Source organism: Puma concolor, chromosome B1 (genome assembly GCF_028749965.1).
Source record: "Puma concolor isolate L17-30 chromosome B1, mPumCon1.1.hap2, whole genome shotgun sequence".
Lineage (NCBI taxonomy): Eukaryota > Metazoa > Chordata > Mammalia > Carnivora > Felidae > Puma > Puma concolor.
Genome location: NC_141670.1, coordinates 79,511,381 through 79,536,590, shown reverse-complemented (window position 1 = coordinate 79,536,590; position 25,210 = coordinate 79,511,381).

Sequence of the window (25,210 nt, the reverse complement as noted above, 5' to 3'; positions counted from 1 at the left end):
AAAGTTCCTGGACAGCCATAGAAGTGTAACAAAATGTCCTCCCATCCTCTACCACCTGTCATATTCATGCTAATTCTTGCCTCAGTGCCTCATATTATTGTATGCCAACAAAAGGCCCCACACCCTGGGTGCAGCTGTATAAATGTGGTTCCTCTTCTGAGAGTACTTGCTCTGCATGAAGCACCTAAACTACTCAGTACCTCCTTGTTTCTAAATTCCTTTAGTACTCATTAGTGGTACCATTCAATGAGCCATTGATTTTGCCTTTTTAATGATGTTTGTGATTTTGCTAAAATAGTATGAAATTCCATTTTATCGGTGGCCATGTGTTTAATTATTTGGGTTTCTCTCTTCATTAAAATTTTAGAGATCCTTGGGAGAGGATAATAATCTTTTCCTTTTCATAGGAACTAGTATATTGCTATGAATATGAGAAGTGTAAAATAAATGCTTGTCTTTTGATTGTGTTCTATGGTTTGAGTCTTGAGGGACAGAGATCATGATCAACTCTTTTTTAAAAAAATATATTCACGTACATTCTAATGTCCAAATCATGACACAAGCAATTCACACAATTTCTATTCCTAGTTATCCATTAGTATACTTGTTAGTTGTTAACACATTTTTGAGTTTTCTTTCCCTCCCACTCCAACTTTGTCTTAGCCTAAATAGAGGGCAAAAGCTGTAAAATAATATGGTATTTATAAAAAGTCCAAAGGGAGATGAAACTTGGGTAATAAGATGTTTAACCTTTTTGAATCCAAATTTAGGAATATAACCAACAAGTCCTTTTTGGGGGGAGGATTTTTGCTGAGTTAGAAACATGAAGTTGGGTATAAGTAGGCGTTGTCAAAGAACTTTTATAGTAGGAATATGTCAGTAGCTCTTTTGGGGATTCCTAAAATATAGTCTGGGGAATAAATAACCAACTGGCCAACAAACTTCTAAGATGCTTGAGCCCATAGGGCATAGAAAGAAGGTAAATGAATGCTAGACTCATGTTTGTGTTTACTACTCACTTGTTATGTGTCACCAACTGATGTGGGTGTGCTGGTAAATATTAGTATTTGAAAAACATGGAGGGAAGGTGAGGGAGCATGTTAAGCCTGGTACAAGCCTCCATGACAAGTCCATGTCAAGAACCCATACTTGCACTCCTAGAATACAGTTGAGGTGCTCAGGAAAAATGCTAATAAACTACATGGAAATCTTGGCAGAATACATATAGGACCACAGACTTAGCATCTAAATCTGGGAAGAACAGTCATATCCCAGCTTAAAGAGAGAAAACAAAGTAGCCAGTTATTTGTTTTGATTAATAAGGGATAGATATCTAAAAGCCATCATGATTTTTGTTACCTAGGCAGCATGGAGATCCATGAGATCCAGGATGCAGGTGTGGAAAGTGGAATCAACCAGAAGTCCAGTGTTCTCGCATATGTGGAATTTAAGAAACAAACCAGATGAACACAGGGGAAGGGAAGGAAAAATAAAGTAAGATAAAAACAGAGAGGGAGGCAAACCATAAGAGACTCTTAAATACAGAGAACAAACTGAGGGTTACTGGAAGAGAGGTGGGCAGAAGATGGACTGAAATGGGTGATGGGCATTAAGGAGGGCACTTGTTGGGATGAGTGCTGGGTGTGATAGATGAATGATGAATCACTAAATTCTACTCCTGAAACCATTATTACACATTGTTAACTAACTGGAATTTAAACGAAAAAAAAAAAAAAAAACAAACAAAAAAGAAGTCTAGTGTTCTCCAAGGTTTACTGTCAGGTAAGGTGTGTGTGTGTGTGTGTGTGTGTGTGTGTGTGTGTACATATACATATGTGAATATACATATATATTCAGACTCTAGCATAAAATGAGGCTTTCTGACCTGTCTTATCAACATATATTAAGCACTTATTAGCTGTAAAAGAGTTGTCTAGGTGATTTAAAGAAGAGAGGCTATCTTTCCACAGTGGGAAGAGCAATATACATTACTGTGATTAAAACTCCATTGTGGATGGGGGGGAAACTATGAACTTTCCCCCTGAGATCGGGAATATGACAGGGATGTCCACTCTCACCACTGTTGTTTAACTTAGTGTTGGAAGTCCTAGCATCAGCAATCAGACAACAAAATGAAATAAAAGGCATCAAAACTGGCAAAGAAGAAATCAAATGTTCACTTTTTGCAGATGACATGATATGCTACATAGAAAACCCGAAAGACTCCATCCAAAGACTGATAGAACTGATCCATGAATTCAGCAAAGTTGCAGGGTACACAATCAATGTACAGAAATTTTGTACACCAATAATGAAGCAACGGAAAGAGAATTAAAGAAACTGATCCCACTTACAATTGCACCAATAACCATAAAATACCTAGGAATAAACCTAACCAAAGATGTAAAAGATCTGAACGCTGAAAATTATAGAAAGCTTATGAAGGCAATTGAAGAAGACACAAAGAAATGGAAAAACATTCCATGCTCGTGGATTGGAAGAATAATTATTGTTAAAATGTCAATACTACCTAAAGCAATCTACACATTCAATGCAATCCCAATCAAAATTGTACCAGCATTCTTCTCAAAGCTAGAACAAACAATCCTAAAATTTTTAAGGAACCACAAAAGATCCCAAATAGCCAAAGTAATATTGAAGGAGACAACCAAAGTGGGATGCATCACAATCCCAGACTTTAGCCTCTATTACAAAGCTGCAATCAGCAAGACAGTATGGTACTGGCACAAAAACCAACACATAGACCAATGGAATAGAATAGAGAACCAAGAATTGGACCCACAAATGTATGGCCAACTAATCGTTGACAAGGCAGGAAAGAGTTTCCAATGGAAAAAAGACAGTCTCTTTAGCAAATGATGCTGGGAGAACTGGACAGCAACATGCAGAAGAATGAAACTAGACCACTTTCTTACACCACACACAAAAATAAACTCAAAATGGATGAAAGACCTAAATGTGAGACAGGTAACCATCAACACCCTAGAGGAGAAAGCAGGCAACAACCTCTTTGACCTCAGCTGCAGCAATATATTGCTCAACACATCTCCAAAGGCAAGGGAACTAAAAGCAAAAATGAACTATTGGGACCTCATCAAGATAAAGATTTTCTGCACTGCAAAAGAAACAATCAACAAAACTAAAAGGCAACTGACAGAATGGGAAAAGATATTTGCAAATGATGTATCAGGTAAAGGGCTAGTATCCAAAATCTATAAAGAACTCACCAAACTCCACATCCCCAAAACAAATAATCCAGTGAAGAAATAGGCAGAAGACATGAATAGACACTTCTCCAAAGAAGACATCCAGATGGCCAACAGACACATGAAACGATGCTCAACGTCACTCACCATCAGGGAAATACAAATCAAAGCCACACTGAGATTCGACCTCACATTGGTCAGAATGGCTAAACTGAACAAATCAGGAAACTATAGATGCTGGTGAGGATGTGGAGAAACAGGAAGCCTCTTGCACTGTTGGTGGGAATGCAAACTGGTGCAGCCACTCTGGAAAACAGTGTGGAGGTTCCGCAAAAAATTAAAAATAGAACTGCCCTACAACCCAGCAACAGCACTACTAGGAATTTATCCAAGGGATACAGGAGTGCTGATTCATAGAGGCACATGCACCCCAATGTTTATAGCAGCACTTTCAACAATAGCCAAATTATGGAAAGAGCCCAAATTTCCATCAACTGATGAATGGATGAAGAAGATGCGATTTATATATACAATGGAATACAACTTGGCAATGAAAAAGAATGAAATCATGCCATTTGCAGCAACGTGTATGGAACTGGAAGATATTATGCTGAGTGAAATAAGTCAGTCAGAGAAAGACAGATATCATATGTTTTCACTCATATGTGGATCTTGAGAAACTTAACTGAAGACCATGGAGGAAGAGAAGGGAAAAAAATGGTTATAAACAGAGAGGGAGGGAGGCAAACCACAAGAGATTCTTAAATACAGAGAACAAACTGAGGGTGGATGGGGGCCTGGGGGAGAGGGCAAAATGGGTGATGGGCATTGAGGAGGACACTTGTTGGGATGACCACTGGGTGTTGTATGTTACCCAATTTGACAATAAATTATATTTGAAAAAAAAAGCTCCACTGTGGAAGGGACTGTTCTCTTCTGTATTCTCATCACTCAGAACAGCTCGGTGCTCCAATAAATAAGCACTAAGTAAACGAATAAATTATTTCTTGAATAGGTTCATCAGTTCCTCTGATATGAGTGATGTTTACCTTAAAGTAGGCAAGTCAGACAGTGAAGACCTAAACTTAGTGTATGTAATTCTTACAGAAGCAGGAGGCTTTGAGACTGGGCAGGTGTGAAGAATATATGACAATAGGAGACTCTCATAGATGCTGTTTGCCAAGCTGGAGGATGGCAAGCAAAAACAGAGTGAGCGGAAGAAAAACTGTAAAGATCCCACGAAGTAAAACTTCATATGACTCAGTGTAATTCTGGAATTCCAAGTGATAACAGGCAGAACATCTTTACTTGCATCAGTTAGAAGTATAGCTATATATGAATAATGGCAATGGGCAGAGTATGATTTTAATTTGTAGAGTCACGAATAGCTCTGGGCTCTGCAAATAAGGCTACAGCTGCCAACTACAGAACAGCCTTTATGTGTGTATAGTGTGGAAAGAACAGTTGGTCAGGCAAAGGTTTTTTCAGCCACACCTGTTCACGCAGATAGCAATCGCCAGCACTGGTATCTCTGCATGTAAAGATAAATATATATTTTATATATCTATGTCTATAACAATATACATACCTTGCAAACTAAGTGGAAGTTAGGTTGGTTGATTTTGCTCTTTTAGAATACAATCCATTGGGGCGCCTGGGTGGCGCAGTCGGTTAAGCGTCCGACTTCAGCCAGGTCACGATCTCGCGGTCCGTGAGTTCGAGCCCCGCGTCGGGCTCTGGGCTGATGGCTCAGAACCTGGAGCCTGTTTCCGATTCTGTGTCTCCCTCTCTCTCTCTGCCCCTCCCCCGTTCATGCTCTGTCTCTCTCTGTCCCAAAAATAAATAAACGTTCAAAAAAAAAAAAAAAAATTAACAAAGAATACAATCCATCATAGACCCTGGGTAGAAACTGGTAAATCTAACATCATGTAGAGGGATCTCTTCATTGAGATGATTCTTTCAGAGTCATTTATTGTGGGCTCACTTATGAGTACAATACCAGAAGAACCTTGTTATGAATGAATCATTAATTATATCAAGTCAGTTATATCATGGGTCAAATCACACCTCCTGAAGTAAAACATCCACATGTAATAAAGCCTGAAACAACGCAATTGGCCTATTAACCATTCACTCACTCACTCACTTAACAAACACGTATCCAGTACCTCCTAAACTGGAAGGATTATAGGTCATATAAAGATGAATAATTCATAAACTTTGTCCATAATATCCTAAGAAAACTAGTTTGATTTTGTGAGATTGGTACTTTAAGAGAATTCTTACAAGGTTCTGTGGCAATATTAATATCTATTATGTGATATGTTCATCCTAGATTTTTTGGGAAAGGTCCACGACATCCTTCTCAAAATAGTTTTTAGAATATCTATTGCCTTAAAAAAATTTTTTTTAATGTTCATTTATTTCTGAGAGAAAGAGTGTGAGTGGGGGAGTGGCAGAGAGAGAGACAGAAAGACAGAATCCGAAGCAGGCTCCAGGCTCTGAGCTCTCAGCACAGAGCCCAACACAGGGCTTAAAGCCATGAACAGTGAGATCATGGACGCTTACCTGACTGAGCCACCCAGGTGCCCTTCTATTGCCTTTTAAACAAAAATAAAGCAAAAGGTCAGTAATATGCATCAATGTGCTATTTGGATGAAAAACCTGATTATGTGTCTTCATTATAATTATGAAGTTTAAAATCGTTTAGCTATAGGGTAAAAACTTGTTAGAGCTGCTTGTCCTTTAACTCAAACTTAATCCAGGCTATTAACTATTTAACTAAAATTTAAGATACTTAATTGTCATGATTTAGAATATGTCTATGCATTCTACAATGTGCATAAGTGGAATATGTTTTTCTGGTTAAAGTCATAGAGGAGGTAATGTTTGCCCAATGTGAGATTCTCTTCCTTTACCATAGATTAAAATTTACAAATTATTTAAAATAAGTTAAATGATGTCTTATTCATCTCTAATAGATGGTAATGTCAGTTATCTGTTGCTGCCTAACAAATCATCCCCAAACTTTGTGACTTAAAATAATAATCATTTTATTTGCTCACATTTTTCTAGGTAGGCTGGGAGGTTCTTTGATTCTGAGCCAGCTTTATTAATCTCTACAGTAAATGGGCAGTTTATCTGAAGCTAAATGATCTGGGATCATTTCACTTTCATGTCTGTTAGCTGGAAGATTGGTTAGACTAGAGCCTTTCAGCTGGGATGGCTCATTTTTGTCCACAGGGTCTCTCATCTTCCAGTAGGCTAACCTGGGCTTCTTCACATGGTGGTAGAAAATGTCCCTGATGCAAGAGAGAGCAAGTCCCAAGGAACAAGTCCTTTTCAAGTCTTTGCCCACATTCATGTTTGCTGATGGCTTTTTGACCAAACCAAGTAAAAAACCCCAAGCCACAAACAGCCCAGGATTCAAGGAGTGGAGTAAAGATTCTCCCCCTTGTTGGGAGGAACAAACAAGTCACGTTGTGTAGGGGTGTTTTTATAGGAATGGGGGGAATTTGTAGTGATTTATTTGTAATCTACTGTACAGTGTTCTACAATAAGTTTTACTCTTCTCTGTGAATTAATGCCAATGAGCATAAGATTGTGTAGATGTTAGATTATTTGTAGATTGATTCAGGTTCTTATCTAGGAGGTGTTTTTTGTTTGTTTGTTTTGTTTTGTTTTGTTTATTGTTTTGAGAGAGAGAAAGAGAGTAGAAGATCACCTATGCATGAGCAGGGGAGGGGCAGAGGGAGAGAGAGGATCCCAAGCAGGGCTCGAACTCAAGAACCCTGAGATTATGACCTGAACTAAGATCGAGTCAGATATTTAACTGGCTGAGCTACCCAGGCACCCCTATGAGGTGTTTTTGAAAAGTAACATTTACTTATAATTAGAGATTAAGAAACATACTTCATTAAGAAAAAAATATAAACATTTAAAAATTATTTGAGTAGAATAATCAGGGCAAGTTGGTTAGGATAAAGAAAAGCTGAACCCTGCCTTAGCTCTAAGGTAAAGCCTTTTCAGCCCCACTAAGTAGAACATAATTTTTAGTTGGTATAATGTGTATAGGTCTCTGTTGTTCTTTCTTTGCTTATTCTCTTTGCTCTACTCTAAATGATCTCTACTTTCATCTACACACCATCACCTATATTATAATAATTCCCAATCTATATCTTCAACTTTGACCTGTCCTTTGAGTGACAGAGGTATTTAATTAATTGACTCCTTGATTATCCTTAGAGGGCTTTCCCCAGGGGTATTCCAAACTCAACGTGTCCAAATCTGATTTCATTGTCATCTGTCCAAACATTTTTCTCCTACTGCAGTCTCTAACTTAGTGAATGGCAATGTCAAAATTTATTCCATGTCCAAACTAGAGAGTGGAGAATTAGCTGAGGCTCTTCCTTCCCTCCCATCATTGCCTCCTTTTCATCTATCACCAGGTAAGTGGGTTTTGCCCCCTTGATATTTCTGGATTTCAGTTCCTTTGGTTCCACTGCATCTGTCCCAATCAGAGTCCTCAGCTCATCTATCTGCTTTCAACTTTTTTGCAAATGCCTCCAATCCATTGAATTGCTAGAGAATTCAAACAAGGTAGGGATGTAAATTTAATGTAAACAATTATGTTTTCAAAATCCAAGATCTATAGAAACTGTTTTAAAATGTGAATTTCATCATGTCATTCCAAACCTTCCATCAAAAAAAAAATCCCCATAACTTTCAGGATATGATCCACTTCCTTATCTTGGCTTACTAATCTCTCCAGGATCTGACCCCTGTGCTCCATCAGAGGAAACTGCGGAGATGCTTTATAACATCTCTCACTTCTTTGTCCAAACGGATCCCCCGTCTTTATTATCCTTCCTGATCCCTTTCCTTCTCCACCTGATTAACTCTTGCTCATTCTTTAAGAACTCAAAGGCTGTCTTCCTTGGGAAGTATTCATAAGTTAACCCCAGGCTTAGGTGGGTGGTTCATTGCTTTCCCTTATGTGGTACATACTATCATAAGTCACATCTCATAGTTTTTAACTGGTAATTTACTTGGATCATCTTGAGATTGAATGAATTGGTTAAATGAATGAGTCAATTAATGAAGGATGTGAGGAGAGTATAATTAGATTAGAGTTGTCCACCTGCCCTGGCTATATTTCCACCCCACACACGGTAGAACTATTTATTATTCAGAAGTAAATTATGTAAGCCTGGGTGTTGGAAGGAATGCACATGGAGTTTAAGTCAAGATTGAGCTGAGTGTAAGAATGAAGGTCAGTTTGAGAATGGGAACAGCTCTGGTTCTGAAATTTTGAGGCCATTTATCAGTTATTTTATAATTGAAAAAGGAGCTCTGTTAGGCATTTGTCTCATCACAATTGAGGGGATTTATTTTCTTTATTATTGGTGGCCAACTCTTGATGTCTGGTGGGATTCTTTCTAAACTCTAATCCTCTTCTAGCCTGATACCACTGAGTATTTTCCTAGAAAATTTAAACTAATTTTAATATTTTCCTAAGTGAGGTAAATTAGGAATGTAAATTTAATGTAAATAATTATGTTTTTCAAAACACAATTTAAATCATTTTGGGATATCTGCTGTTTTTGATTATTCAGGTCAATGTTTCTAGCATCTAACCATGGGTAATAGAGTTGTAGATGATTAGTAAATTGAACCTGATTCTCTGCATTTATAAGCAGCTGGGTGGTAGCAATAGACTTTCCTGCACTCTCATTTTGGAATATTCTGCTTTGAAAGAGAGATTATCTTCTATAAATGGAGTTCTTTTCATTTGCGTCTTTATAATACATCAAGAGTAGTGTTAAGAAGATATTTCTATCATCAATGTATGTATATGTATAAAAGTGGTCTTATATTACTTTAAGAATATCCACTCAGTGAAAGAAGAGTTATATCATTAACTTTTTGTTACACTGTCTTTCTTCCCTAAATACAACAGATTCCTAGTCAACATCCTCATTCTTCCCAGCAGCCCATTTCTCAACTATTCACCTTGAACTACTGACTGCTCCATTTTTTCCTTTATGTTGAGGAAATTATTTTTCCTTCTGTGTTATAAGAAAAGAAAGCTATTAGAACAAACACTTTTAACTTCCTGACATGAGATTGATTACTTTTTAGGAACTATATTCTTTCTTGTCTTCTTTTTCCTCTCACAAAGTAGGAGGAGTCCATTCTCTAAAGCCTAACCTGGAAACTTTGTCTAGAATCTGTTTTTCTCCAGACCTCAGTGTCTCCCCATTAAAATTTGAACATACTCAAGACTGTCCCATCTTGTAACCTCACATGCCAGTCCACTTTTTGCATTAACTCTCTCTTTTGCTTTTGAGCCAAGTTTCTTGAAAGGGTTGTATATATTCATTTACTTTGTCCTGACTTACTTTCTATTTAGTCTACAACTCATTTCGTTACGAATTCTGACCCATCTCTCTACTTAAACTTGTCAAGGCCTTGTCAAGGTTTTACCAATATCCTTGGTCTCTAAAGCCAATGGACATTTTGAAGTTTTTATTTTATTGTCTTGAACGTTTAATACTGCTAACCATCCCTTTCAACAGAATAAGATTATCCAACAAATAGACTAAGCACATGCTTGTGGCTCTTGCAAATTAAGGAAAAATCGAAGAAAATTAGCTTTGTTGAATTTACCTAAATTCTTCCATTGGAAGTTTATAAAGAAACTATTTTAATTTAAACATATGTGTTGGTTTCATGCTTTAAATGTTTATTTATTTATTTTTATTTTGAGAGAGAGAGAAAGAGAGAGAGAGAATCCCAAGCAGGTCCATGCTGTCAGTGCAGAGCCTGACGTGGGGCCTGATCTCACAAACCATGAGATCATGACCTGAGCTGATATCAAGAATTGGACACTTAACCCACTGGTGCCCCAGCAGGGACTTTAAATGTTGGTGTTCTTTGGGGTTTTCTTTTTCTTTTGACCTGTCTTCTTTTCTCACTGTAACCTCACTCACTGGATGAGGCTATCCACATCTCAGCTTCAGTTTATCTTTCTGGAATAGGATGATGCCTCCTAAAAGCACATCTTTGTGTTAGACCTCTTTCCTGAGTTGTTAGTATACTAATTATCTATTGGAAGTCACTGCTCAGATACGTATCTTGGAGATGACTTAAGTTCAGTGTGCTCTTAAATGATCTCAGTGTGTTTCTCCACAACTCTCTCCTTTCTCCTCAGTGCTCATTTTGGTGAATGGCACTACAGTCCAAACCAGAAAGCTGGGATTCTGACATAAGCCCTCCCAGTCCTTCATGGTTACAACCAATCTATCAGCAAATCCTAGGATCCTGCTGCCTATTATGCCTTGATTATGCTTACTTTTCTCCACAGCCACTAACACACCATTTCAGGCCACCATCATTTCTCTTCCTAATTACTACGATAGTCTTCTAATTGATATCCCTCCAGTCTAGTTTCCAATTAGAACCAAAGTGATTTTTTTTAAACAACATCATACTGTTTCTCTCCTATTTAAAGTCATTACTTTTAAGATGACTTAAAAATCCTTCATGGGTATATCCAGACAATGGAACATCATTTAACACTCAAAAGAAATGTGCTAACAAGGCATGAAAAGATATGGAAGAAACTTTCACTTTCAGCATATTACTAAGTGAAAGAAGACAATCTGAAAAGGCTACATACTGTATGGTTCCAATGGTATAACATTCTGAAAAAGGTGAAACTATGGAGACAGTAAAAAGATAGGTGGTTGCCAGGGGTTAAGGGGGAGGGGAGAATAAATAGGTAGAGTGCAGAGGATTTTTAGGGTAGTGAAACTACCCTGTATGTTACTATAATGGTGTGTGCATGTGATTATACATGTGTTAAAGCCCATATGATGTACAACACCAGGAGTGAAACTTAAGGTAAACTATGGGATGTTGATAGTGGCAGAGGCTGTGGTATGTAAAGACAGGGGTATATGGGGACTTTCTGTACTTTGTGCTCAATTTTGTTGTGAATCCAAAATTGCTTTCAAAAATAAAATCTATTAAAAAAATCCAACCCTCCATGGTGTAACTTCTCTATCCCTCTTTAAAATAATCTCTTCTCCATTCTGCCCTTGCCGTATTTTTTTGTTTTATATGGAACTTCTTTGTTTCTTTGCATTAGCCTTATTCTTGTTGATCTCTGAATTTTTGCCCATTTCTTCTTACTTTTCGTCTTTGCTTGCTGTCTGCTTGTCATCTTTGATCATTTATCATACTACATTGTTACCATGGTTTCATTTTTCTGTCTTCTTTGGCCAGATTCTACATTCTGAGTCCATCTCGCTCACTGTAGTATCTTTAGTGTGGGGCATACAAAACACTGAATAAATGAAAGGGTGGCATAAGGTTTGGAACAATTTTCTTCCATTCTTATCTAGACCTACCCTGGTTTTGTTTTCAACTGCTCTAAGCTCTTGGTAAGAAAGTACTCTAAAAAAAATTACCAGCCTACATTGCCAGATTTAATAAAGACAACAAAAAGTACAGGACACTCAGATAAATTTGACTTTCAAGCAGACAATGGATCATATTTTACTATAAGTATGTCCCCAGGTATGTAATATTTTTATAATATTTGATTTAATATTTATATAATATTTGGCGTCATTTATATTAAGAATCTATTCATTGTCTGGAATTCAAATTTAACTGAGCTTCCTGTATTTTATCTGGCAACACTACTCAGGCCCCAAGAACTGTTTCCTGGTTACTGGAATCATTTGTTTAAACACAGATAATAGAATTGGGTAACTGCCTCCATTTTGAGCTTTCTACAGTAAATTTCTGCTGAAGATTCCCCTTTTCTTTTGCAAATTTTCATTATTCAGTACTTGCAGCAGAGCATTTCCATCTCTACCCATGGAGAAAGTTTTTGCCATTTACTAGGAGGAAAAAGTTTTGCCTTTGAGCTATTGTCTTTTGAAATGGTGTTATTCACATATAATTCATACACCATACAATTCACCCACTTACAGTAACGGTATACAGTTTAAAGTGCATGATTCAGTATATGCAGAATTGTGCAACTGTCATCACAACCTAACTTCAGAACATTTTCATCACTGCAAAAAGGAAGCTGGTACCTATAAGCAGTCACGCCCATTTGTCACCTACCCTCAACCCTAGGTAACCACTAATCTACTTTCTTTCTCTATGGATTTGGACATTCCATTTAAATGGGATCATGTACTACATGGCCTTTTGTGACTGGCTTCTTGCCCTTAGCAAAATATTTTTAGGGTTCACCCATGTTGTAGCATGTATCATACTTCATTCCTTTTTTCCTTGCTAAAAATTATGGCACTGTGTAGGTACTCCATATTATATTTGTACATTCACCATTGATGGACATGTGGATTGTTTCCACTGACTTTTGTAAAGGTAACATTCTAAAATAGATTTTTGTCAATTTTATGTTTATTGTCTACGGTCAAGCTTTAGAGAAAAGCAAAGAATATACCCTGCTTGTTTTAGTAGTTATAGGATTTTATTTTGCTTTTGAAATTTCTTTGGATTCATTGATCTATCCTTGTTTTTTATCTAAATCGTTTCTTTCACATGGGAATTGTTTAATATAAAGGTATATTGGATGTTGTGATAAGCAATTTAGATTTTGTCAGGTGGCACAAAATCTGTGGTATAACAGGTCTGTCTAGTGTGGTATTTTCTGTGACTACAGATAATATCTTAGACCAGAGCATCTGGACTTGATTATAGTCTTTGGCACAGATGTGTGAAATTGTGGTGTGAGGCTGGAATTTTTATGTTATATGTTTTTACATAATATATTCTCATCTGATCTGTGGATGACTACACCCAAGATGGAAAATCAAAATATAAAACCAAAACATATCAAGGTAATAAGGGTGTTTGAGTCTTAACAGACACAGAAATGTCATTTTAAAAACAAGTAATTTCTTAGAGAATGTGAATACATGAGAGTCAACACTGACCTTTCTACTATACAAGAATATTAATTATGCCATGGGGGGGGTGTCACAAGGCTATGTTTACATTAACCCTAAATAATGGAAGATTTGTAAAATTAAATATCAACCTGCCGTGCTTATGTTGTCAATGCATGACTTCCTTTCTTCCTTCCTTCCCCTCTTCCCACCTTCCTTCCTTTCTTCCTTCTGTCCTCCCTTCCTTCCCCTCTCCTCCCTTCCTTCCTTTCCCTTCCCTTCCCTTCCCTTCCCTTCCCTTTCCTTCCTTCCTTCCTTCCTTCCTTCCTTCCTTCCTTCCTTCCTTCCTTCCTTCCTTCTATGATTTCCCTTAAGTCACCTGAGTAGAATAAACAGTTGGAAATTGCTTAAAAGAACCACAATACTTTGGGCATTTAAAAATAAATATTGATGGTTGGGGCACCTGGGTGGCTCAGTCGGTTGAACGAACGACTTTGACTCAGGTCATGATCTTGCGGTTCTTGAGTTTGAGCCTGGGTTGGGCTCTGTGCTGACAGCTCGGAGGAGCCTGAAGCCTGCTTTGGATTCTGTGTCCCCTTCTCTCTCCACCCCACCCCTGCTTGTGCTCTGTCTCTGTCTTTCAAAAATGAATAAACATAAAAAAAATAAATATTGATGAATCCGAGGTACTGATTTTCAAACTCAGGTTTTGTGATGACCTAGGTAATATAGAATTATTTCAAGGGGTGTGAACAAATTTCAGAATAAGATGAATATAAATTAACTTTAGTTTTTACAAGTACCTATCTTAATTGTTTAAAAATAAGATGTGAAACAAAAACTGCTAGGATGTCAACTCTTTATAAAGCTTGAATGGTGTCTTAATCTATTGGAGGTTGTGCAATAAGCAGTCTGAAGCACACTCTTTTTTACACATGTACATATTCAAAGCTGTCTTTTTAAATATTCCTAAAGTTGATACTCAGAGACTAAAATCCAAGAAATAAAATAGATCACTCTGGTCCACTAAACTGCATATTTGCTATTTGACTTTCATTCAGGACTTAATGAGTGTTCATTGTCTGGAATTTTATATGTGATCCGGAATCTAAGATTCCATCAATTTTCCATCAAGAAAGAAGAAAGATACTAATGAATTTCAATGAATTGGAAGCAATATCCTAACTTCAGAGATGTAAAAGTGAGGAAAAATATACATTGTAGAATTAATGAATAGTACTAGCACTATTGAAAGTATACAAATATACTCAAAAGGCATACTGCACACTAAAGTATATAAAGCATCGGACAATTTCATTCAGTTTTATAACTGAATTATAAATTAACTAAGCACTTTAAATATGCTTAGTTCTGGGCTAAATCCTGGTCCATAACTGGACTAGAACCATTTAATTATCTAGAAATTTCTATTTGTTTGTAATCTTCTATGTGTACCACGTTATACCAGTTGGAATGGGTGGAGTAGGTAGCTGTCCATGAAATGTGGGTTAAAGTTCTCTGGGAAGGTCTTTATCCCTACTACTTTTTTCTGATGCCAGAAAATTTCCTGTAAGCATTTTCTTCCTTTGGTCTTATGTCCTTTGAACATGTGGGTATTTCTGGAAGGATGTATTGAGTATTTTAATTATTAACTGCCCGGTGTGGAATCATTGGTTACATTTTCCCAATGAGATAGCAACTAGGGCTTTCCTTTCCTTTTTTTTTTTTTTTTTTCTTTTTACAGCACACTATCATAACTGATGAGGAATCAGAGACCTCATGTAACTTGTCCAGGACTGCACAGCATGTAGGTGATTTAACTGGGCTTTCAACTGTGCTGTTTACTGGGTCAGACTGTCTTTCATGTACACCTCAAATACACAGAAGGGAAATCTCCAATCTGGCTGACCTTTTGAAAGATAAGAGCATAAGGATAGAAGTGGAGAACTGGAGGTGTTGCCTGAAAGGATCACCCCTAAGTGGGGACTGAACAGGGGGTTGGCTTGGGCAGTGAGAAGGCAAAGGTTTCTGAAGGGAAAAACGGAAAGGTTCTAGAAGTGGACTGGTTGCTTCCCAGTTCCCCCCATGCATGCATCAGAATTACTGATTCTTAGAATGGAGCTCATCTATCTTTCACATTTGCTACTTCAATTCAGCATTTTACTGCAGTTCCTCAGGAAGACTAGGACTCACTCAGAAACTCTGGTAAAATTCTTATCTTGACTCTATTGTTGCATTTTTAACTCATATTCAATGCAAATTTTCTGACCAGTATTTAAGACATTGGATGTTCCTTTCCTCCATTTTTTTCTATGATTGTGATGGGAGGGCAGATGAGAAACTGCCTTAAATATTAGTGTACAGACGTTTGAACATACCCACACTTGTATCTGTATGCAAATCTTTTTAAAAAAATTTAGTGTTTATTTATTTTTGAGAGAGAGAGAGAGAGAAAGAGAGAGAGAGAGAGGGAGGGAGAGAGGGAGGCAGAGTGCAAGCAGGGGAGGGCAGAAAGAGAGGCAGACACAGAATCCAAAGCAGGCTCCAGGCTCTGAGCTGTCAGCACAGAGCCCGATGTGGAACTGGAACCACAAACTGCGAGATCATAACCGGAGAAGAAGTCAGATGCTTAACTGGCTGAGCCACCCAGGTGCCTCTGTATGCGAACCTTAAAGGCAGTTTATAACACTCATGGAAGGATAAGAGATTTTAGTATCATTTTTTCTTAACAAGTATAATATTGTCTCTTTGTCCTTTAATAACACTGAAAAATAAGCCAGAGATTTGATATGAACACAAGGATGTCATATACTCTTACTTGTGCAGTAGGTGCTTGACATGCATACATGATACCACTGCAAACCCTCAAGTTTAACCATCAGACTGAACTCACCAGAGTTCCTGGTTGGAAGCCATAAGCAGAAATAACAGGGCTGTGTTGAATTGATTAATTCATTCCACAAATATTTATAGAGCTCCCACTAGATATCACTGTCTATACACTTTGCTGGGAGGTAGGTACAGCAGTACACTAATCAGACAGATCTGCCCTGAATCTAGTGGAGGAAGGGATGCATACAGTGAGAACAATTATGTGCTTAATGCCATGAACAGATACAGTAATTTTCACACTCGCTATTCATTCTGCTTCAAAAACTTCTCACCCCGACGTTCACTGATTTCTATTTACCCTTTATGTCTCCATTTAGATGACTCTTCCTCTGACCCACAAATTCAACGTATCTGCCCTTCTCATCCACTCTCATGAAACTTTGCATTTTCACTCTTATGTTATTGCTTTCCTTGTAGTTTTTCTCTAGTAGATTATAAACACTGAGACAATAAGACCCATGAACTCTTTGGTCCTATTTATACTTTCAGCAACCTGCACTGTGTTTGGCAAGGGATGGGAACTACTGTTTACTCAGTGAATAAATGATCTAATGAAATGCCTTCTCACACACCAGTCACTTACAAAGTATAATTCAAATCCATATTTCTTCTTGTTACAGATTAGTTGATAGTTATTTTTTTTTTTAACGTTTATTTATTTTTGAGACAGAGACAGAGCATGAACGGGGGAGGGGCAGAGAGAGAGGGAGACACAGAATTGGAAGCAGGCTCCAGGCTCTGAGCCATCAGCCCAGAGCCCGACGCGGGGCTCGAACTCACGGACCGTGAGATCGTGACCTGAGCCGAAGTCGGACGCTCAACCGACTGAGCCACCCAGGCGCCCCAGTTGATAGTTATTTAGGAAGAACCTGCCAAGGATGTGAGATCCCAGTTTACCAACTGTCTAATGCATTGAGTTTCTGGTCAATGTGTCAATGTTGTACAGTGGCTGATAAGATTTTAAGATGTTCTTGTCTGGGATGTAGGGAGTGTGTGTGTATGTGTGTGTGTTTGAAGAGGTTAACTTTGATTTGCCACATCTTGGTATGTGAATCTCAAAGTATACTTCATATCTCAGCCCCTGCAAATACGCAGTATAAGAGCGCCAAGGAATGACACCACACAAAAGCAGTGATATGGCAAGATAACAGTTGTAGGGATAGCAACATACACTTATTTAGTCTTACTGCATGCCAGGCGATGTTATAAGCACTTTATCCATACGTACTCATTTAAATACACCCACAACTCTCTGAGGAAATGGAGGCTGGGGGGGGAGGGTTAAATAATTTGATGACAGAGTGTGTAAATAGTGGAAAGGAATGTGAACTCCAAAGCTTAGCTCTAAAGTTCACGTTCTTCTACATTGTACTCCTACTGTTTGAAAAAAAAATAAAAATAAAAACCCACAAAAAACAAAAACAAAAACAAAAAACCTCTAGTGATCTGAAAAAAAAAAGCAACAACAAAAAACCAAAATAAAAGAATAAAACAGCTCAAGAAGTAGCACTTGAATTGGACCTAAACATTCTCTTGATGTATTCAAAACTAGTATATTAGAAGCTACCACCGTGCCTATTTTTTTTTTTTTTTGCCAAGGGAATTAATTGCTTATTAGACAGATGGAAGGGTTCAGTGGAGGGGGAAAGCGCTAAAGTATGTAGCCTGTGTGAGAGAAAGGGCAAGCGTGGCGCACCGTGATATTCCAAAAATACTTGCAAAAATATGTCAGAAAGATAGCAGGCAGGTGACTAGCATCCCAAAGTCCACATGACTGGGGCCAACATGGGGAACGAAGAGAAGGCAGTGAAAAGAGAGATGACAGGTGAACAAAAACCTTTTATCTTTTAAAAGAAGTCTTGTGCAATGAAACAGAAGAGATGAGTCACAGTGCTGTAATTAGATAGGTAGAACATTGTAAATCACAGATTATTGGTAGAGTAGAAAATTTTAATGACTTAACCAATTAATATCAAATAATATTTTTAAGAAAAATAATTTTTGATAATCACCCTTTTGATGAGTAAGGATTTTGATTTAGGGTAAGGATAAAATATACTACTGAGAACTTCTATAAGAGAATATAGATATTTCTTCTGCGACTGAACGATACACATTTTTCTGAAAAACCTCATGTTTGGCAAAATCATCTCTGAAAAATAACAAAGCCTTAATGGAAAAATAGAATTGGGGCAGGTCATTCCAAACCTGTACAACTTACAACTTGTGCATAACAAAAAATAACAATACTAATTACAAACTCTATTTCAGTTAAAAAGATATGCAATACTTTTTTAAAAAGAGCACTACAGTACATTTTAGATTTCACCCTTGGGGCATAAAAGGTGGATGAATCTGGGTGGAGGTGAATGTAAGGGAGGGTCGAAGCATCTGAATTATGGAAATAAGGAAAGAGAGTTAAGCTGCAGGTTGAAGAACAATTTCAGGTTTTGCAAAAAAGACGATAAAGACCTCCCACCAAGTGCTTCCAAGATAGTGCTTGTTTCACTGGGCATAGTACTGTATCTGTTTGCAGCCTGCTGCAGTTAGCTGTGTTATTGTATTGTGTTCAACTGTTGTTACTCAGTGACACAGAATGTTAAGGGGATGAGAAAGTTCATGTATGAAACAAGATGACTTTTGTGTACAAGCTGTGGCATTGTAGAGAATCTATGAATTGTAACTTTCTTTCCTTCCATCCACCCATCCATCTATCATCCATCCATTCATAAGTCTATCATCTGTCTGTTGGTCTGTCAACCTACCTAGTTACCCACTTACCTATCTACATATCTACAGAGCATGAGAGACTGATGATGTTCCTAAAATGAGTCTTTCCCTCTCAGTGCCCAGAAAACTGTGATCCCTCCTGTCACTGTAGCACCTTAGAACTCCCATTTGGATCTTTTATTGCTTGAAGCTGTTTCTCATATCTGTGACTCTTTGCCTCTATTATTTACTTTGGAGCTCAGAAACCATGTTGGTATTTTTTGATTCAAATAAGTTCAAAATTGATATTCTTGATTCAAAATTTTTAAAATCTCTAATACCTCTGATTACAATAGAATTAGTCACAAAACCCCTCAAAGTTCCTTAAGAATATGGAAAATCTGAAATACATATTTATCTTATGAAATTAAAGTAAACACAGCATTTTCTCTTTTCTATTGAACTAAATTGCTGTTAATGCTTTTCCAGTTCTATTTTTATACCGAATGACTAGGTTATATGAATTTTTATTGCATGCTGCTTCTTTTGCATTGGTAAAAAAATCATTTTGAGTGAAGAATTACTTCTCTCAATATAGTTTAATTATTTCTGAGGAGTTGGCAGATGAAAAAAAATGACAGGAATATTATTGCTTGTGTTTAGCTTTTAGCATACTTAACATGTGTAGCTAAGATAATTAGAATGAAAAGAATGCTCTTTTTATTTAATGAATTAATGGAAGGGCATCCAGAAGTTGCACTGCAAAAGTTCAGCTGAAGCTGGTTAAACCTTCTTCCATAAATCAACTGAGTTGGTTCAGTAATTTCATAGCCAATAAGATAATAATGTCTTTCTTTGCCTTACTTTTATCTTCTGCATTCAAGTTACATGCACACACTCGTTTGATATACAACTTCACTTTTAAGTTTATATGAAAGATGCAACATAATTTTATTCTAAATATGAACTTGACAATATGGATTCAAATTTGATTCACTGATGTGCAACCTTGTGTGTGATATCCGAAACCAGAAATTGTCAAATGGTATATCAAAAAGGTAAATTAGCATTTTCTCAGTGCAACCTGACATGACAGATGGGTAGGAGGAGCACTGTTATCTCTGAGAAGAGACTAAATATATTATAATTTGGATGTATACACAGACTGGATAAAGATTTTCATAAAAGAATTTTCAATGCAAAAATCTATTTTCCACACTCATAATAGTTAGTTAAGCCCCCTCCATCACTCACTTCTTTCTACGCTTCTATGAATTGCTTTGCAAAGCATCCATGCATAAAAGTTACTTCATAGGATTTATGTTTATTGAGCACATACTAATTCCAACACACAATGCTAGACCCTGTAGAGTGCATTGGTAGGTCATTGCCATGAAAATAATATTAGTAATAGTAATAATAAGAATACTCATACTGATAACTGCTAACAGTGATTGAACATTTATTGTGTGTGTCAGGAACCATGCTAAGTTCTTTACATGTATTCTGACTTTTGTACACAGATATGTACACCAGACAGTCACCTAACAATAAACGACATGTGAGTGATGTGAGTGATATTTGTTTTTTAAGATCAGAAGAGGCCTAACACCTGAAGAGTCACATGGAGAAGGTGGATGAGCTAGGAGCAGAAATGAGCCAGAATTGGGTAGACAGCATGAGGAGATAAGGCATTTGGGGGCAAAGAGATGGGGAGAAGCTCTGTGGGAAAAAACTTAGCGGTGGGAAACTGCAGTCTGCAGGAACAGAATTTATATTAGGAAGGAAGTTATGGTGGCTAAAGGGGGAGGACTAATGTCAAGAATAAGGTTCTTGAGTGCAAAGCTGAGGGGTTTAGATTCAATACTGTGTAGGTCATGGGGACCCACTGAAGTTTTTGGATAAGGGGAGTGATTTAAAAGCAATAAACTGGGAAGATGTATATGGTAACAGGACAAGTTGTGTCGAAGTGAGGAAAGGTGGAGTTGGAGCTAAATGAGGAGGCTGTGGTTTGTCTAGAAACTGATGCAAAGTGAGGATGATAGGAAGCTGTACTTGTCAGCTATCAGAGGTGAAGAAAGAGGAATCAAAGAGGAGCCATTTTCTTGGTCTAGATGACTGTCAGAATGAGGACCTATTTATGGGAGGCAGGTGACGAGTCAAATTCTAGAGCTGGCATAGCACTGAGATGTCTGGGCACAGGACTGCAGAACATGGTCTGAAATTTATGAGAAGGGCTCAGTTTTGGGAGTCATCAGCTTGGAGCTGAGAGCTAGACTAGAGATAAGGGCAACTTAAGTTCTGCAGAGACAGAGAGTAAGAAGGGCGGGAGAATAAGGAGAAAACCAAACAGTGGAGGCAGACTAAAACCCAGACAGAACAAGAGAAAGAATGGTCTGGAAGGGAGGACCAAAACAAAGAGCATGCACTATGGGAAGGCGGGGCAGAAGAGAAGACCAGGAAGGAAGATGTCTTTGATACTATGTGATGTTGCAAGAGCACACAGAGAAAAGGGGCTGCATGCAGATCAGTGTATTGTCCTTACAAAGTCACTCGACACCGGAGAGTACAGCTTTAGGAAACAGGTAGATTAAGACCTTAATTTAGACTACATTTTCACTGATCACAATAAGTTACTTGATGCCATCAGTTGCCTACATTCTGCTCGTTTCTAGGTAGGCTAGGTTGTCTAGAAAAAATATCACGTACGTCTTCAGGCTTTCAACAATGATAGGCACCATAGATAAAGAAGCAGGGCAGGGCACTGTTGGGGATTCATTGTATTCCCAGATTAGAGAAACAATAATGTGAGAGGCTTAGAGTTATTTAATCATCTGCTTAAAACTATTCTTCCTAAGGGAGACAGAGAGTAAGTGAAGTCTGCTCTCAAACCATATATTCAGTTTTTGAGGAAAGTCTTCCTGTCCAAGAGGCCTTTAGCTTTTGTTGTGTTCTTGAAATGCTTTAAAAGGAAATATGGCTTGTTTATGATTCTTGGGATGTGGATAAATCTAAAAGCATGAAAGTTTTTCTATATACTTATAATTACACTCAATGGTAATTGAAAATTACACTTGAAATTCAAGTGCCAGCATTACCCAAAAAAATCATATTCTGTCAATCCCAGCCAAAAAACACACACAAAAAAACCAAAAAAACAAAAGAAAAAAAAAAAAACAAAAGAAAAAAACCAACAAAAAATAATTCTCCTAGGAGACAGAAGTTAATTTTGGTGATGAAACTATAGGTCTGTTCAATACAGTATTCCCAAGTGGCCAAGTGAGACTATTAAATTAAAATTAATTAAAATTAAATAAAGTTTCAAGTTCCATGCCTCAGTCTCACCGGCCACAGTCACATTTTAAATGCTCAATAGCCAATGCAGATGAAAACCTCTCCATCATCTCAGCAAGTTCTGTTAGACAGCACTGGTATAGGCTATAAAACCATCTAAAGCACAGCCTGGTGTCATAACCAGATGTGGAGTGCCATATATAGATAATAATTTCATTTTAAAGAATACAACAATATTTCAAGACAGCATTTGTGTTTGTTAAATCTTGTTACAATGGGACTTATTTGCTACACAGCCTTGGGATAAATTTTCTTTTGTAATAGTGTTGCCCATAGCTATGAGCTGTTTTCCAAATAACTACGAATGGGGGTGAGAGGTAAAGGAAACAGTAGCAGAAGATGTGTGGAGAACCTCAAAGCATTAATTTCTTGGGATGGGGCAGCCGTTTCTACCTGAGTTCTTTCCACTGTTCTGCTCTGCATGGATTGTGAAAGCTTCCTGTGAGTGCTGATACTAAGTTTGTATCCATAGGACCCCATTTACAGAGTAGCTCAATGATGTGATGGTGTCATGAATGTGGAGAAGCAAGACATGGGAGGGGAAGAAGGCGGGACTGGAGATGGGAGAACAGGGCCCCTCCCCTTCACTGTTGAACAGAGATTTTTCTGTTGGATAGCAAAGGCTGTAGGGGCCCAGAGGGGAACAGAACTGTGACTGGAAGCCACAGGCAGCATCTGTAAATTCTGTACTCCACACCTGGGTGACATTGCAGAGTGAGATAACATGGATATAGGTATTTAGCAAGTTGCACATCATAGCTTAAATATCACTTGTGGAAGAGGACATGATAAGGAAAGGAATGGACATTTTGTTAAGTCATTGCATCAATTTAAAAATGCAGCTTTCTGGTGATAAGCTTGTGTGTCAGTCTGGGTTCTCTGGAAAGCAGAAGTAGAAGTGGGGCAGTGGGAGAGACAGTTGATTTGAGAGGTGATCTCAGAAATCTGGAGAGAGGGAGTAAGAAGTATGAGATGGGGAGGAGGAAGACAATATGAGGGTACATTATTATGGACAGCTGCTGTGGGCAAGGGGTCTCTATTCTGCTGGAACCTCCGCAGTTCTTCTGAAGGACAAGAAATTACTATCAGCTGTTTGCCGAGGGTTATTTCAGGGGTCTGAACTCCCTACATTCCAGGCTGCACTTCAGGCTGGCCCAGCAGTATTCCCAGGATCTGGGGCAGAATGCAGAAAGATCCGAGGCACTTTCCTGAGATGGGATGCTGTCAGTGCATCTTGAGTCTGAGACACATAAATCTGTCCATCCCATCTATGGTTGAAATCAGAGGGGCCTAGGGGATGAGATGCCAAGCACCAGAGGTATCTTCTAGTTTACTTAGAATAATCATTATGTACCACTGTGCTATGACAAAGCATATGCTTTTTCTTATCTAGCCATACAGTTCCCCATGAAGTGGATCTTATGCGCCTGCATCTCATAGAAGAAGATATGGAGGTTAGAGGGGTTAAGTAACTTGCTCAAGAAACAATATATCAAAAGACAAAGGTCACAAATGGCTGACACAGATTCTTACCCTGGCCTTTGTGGCCCATGCACCTAGTTCCACTATTCTTCATGCTTCCTTAATGGCTCTAAATTTGGCCTTCCATCTTGCTATTTTTTGGAATATCTCTCCTCACATCCCCCCACTCCCCAATTGCTCTTTATAGTGTAGTGTTTCTGCAAGTTTTGGCAAATACATACATCCCTGTGGACAATGATCACCACCATAGTCGCTATATAAAATCTATCACCCTCAACATTCCCCCATGGCCCTTTGCAGTAAGCCTCTCTTCCCTCTTTCCAGCTTCTGGCAACCACTGAATTCTTTTGTTTCCCTATCGTTCTGACTTTGCGAGAACGCCATATAAATGGAATCATACCATTTATAGCCTTTTAAGTCTGGCTTCTTTTGCTTAACATAATGCATTTGAGAATCAAATTGTGGTATCAGTAGTTCATTCCTGTCTATAACTGAGTAGGATTCCATTGTATGGCTGCACCATTGTTTATCCATTCTCTAGCTAAGGGACATTTGGGTTGTTTCCAGTGTTTGTGGTGATTACAGGGAAGCTGCTATAAGCATTTGCATAGAGCTATTTGTATGAACAAAGGTTTTCATTTCACTTGGGTAAATACCTAGGAGTCAGATTACTGACTCTTATTATAAGTGTATGTTTAACTTTTTAAGAAATTGCCAAGCTGTTTTAGATACTGACTTTACTACTTTGCGTTCCCACCGTTATTTCCTCCATGTTCTCACCAGAACTTGATACTAAAAAAATACTTTTTAGCCATCCTAATAGGTATTTAGTGTTTTATCATTGTAGCTTTAATGCATTTCCCTAGTCATAAATGATGCTGAACATCTTTTCATGTATTTACTTGAATCTGTATATCTTCCTTGGTGAGATATCTGTTTAAATCTTTTGCCCATTTGTTTTACTGGGTTATTTGCTTTCTTATTATTGAAATTTGAGACGTCTTTTTATATTAGGCATATACAGGTTTTTGGTTTTGTAATAATTTTTTTAATGTTTATTTATTTTTGAGAGAGACTGAGCACGAACAGGGGAGGGGCAGAGAGAGAGAGGGAGACACAGAATCTGAAGCAGGCTCCAGGCTCTGAGCTGTCAGCACAGAGCTGAAGCGGGACTTGAACTCATGAACCATGAGATCATGACCTGAACCTAAGTTGGATGCTCAACAAACTGAGCCACCCAGGTGCCACACAGTTTTTTGTTTTTTTTTTTTTTTTCAAATCAGATATGTGTATTATGAACATATCCTTTCAGGACATGGCCAAGCTTTTCATTCTCTTAAAGTGGTTCTTAATTTTATGGAGTCCAATTTGTCATTTTTCTTTTATGGTTTGTGCTTTTGGTGTCATGCCTAAAAATCTTTGACTAACCCCAGGTCACAAAGATTTTCTTCTAAAACGTTTATGATTTTAGGTTTTACTGGAAGATATATGATCCATTTTGAGTTAATTTTTGTATGAAGTGCAAGGTGTATATCAAGATAACAAAAAAGAAAATGGATAGCTAATTGTTCCAGCCCATTTGTTGAAAATATCCTTTCACCATTGGATAGC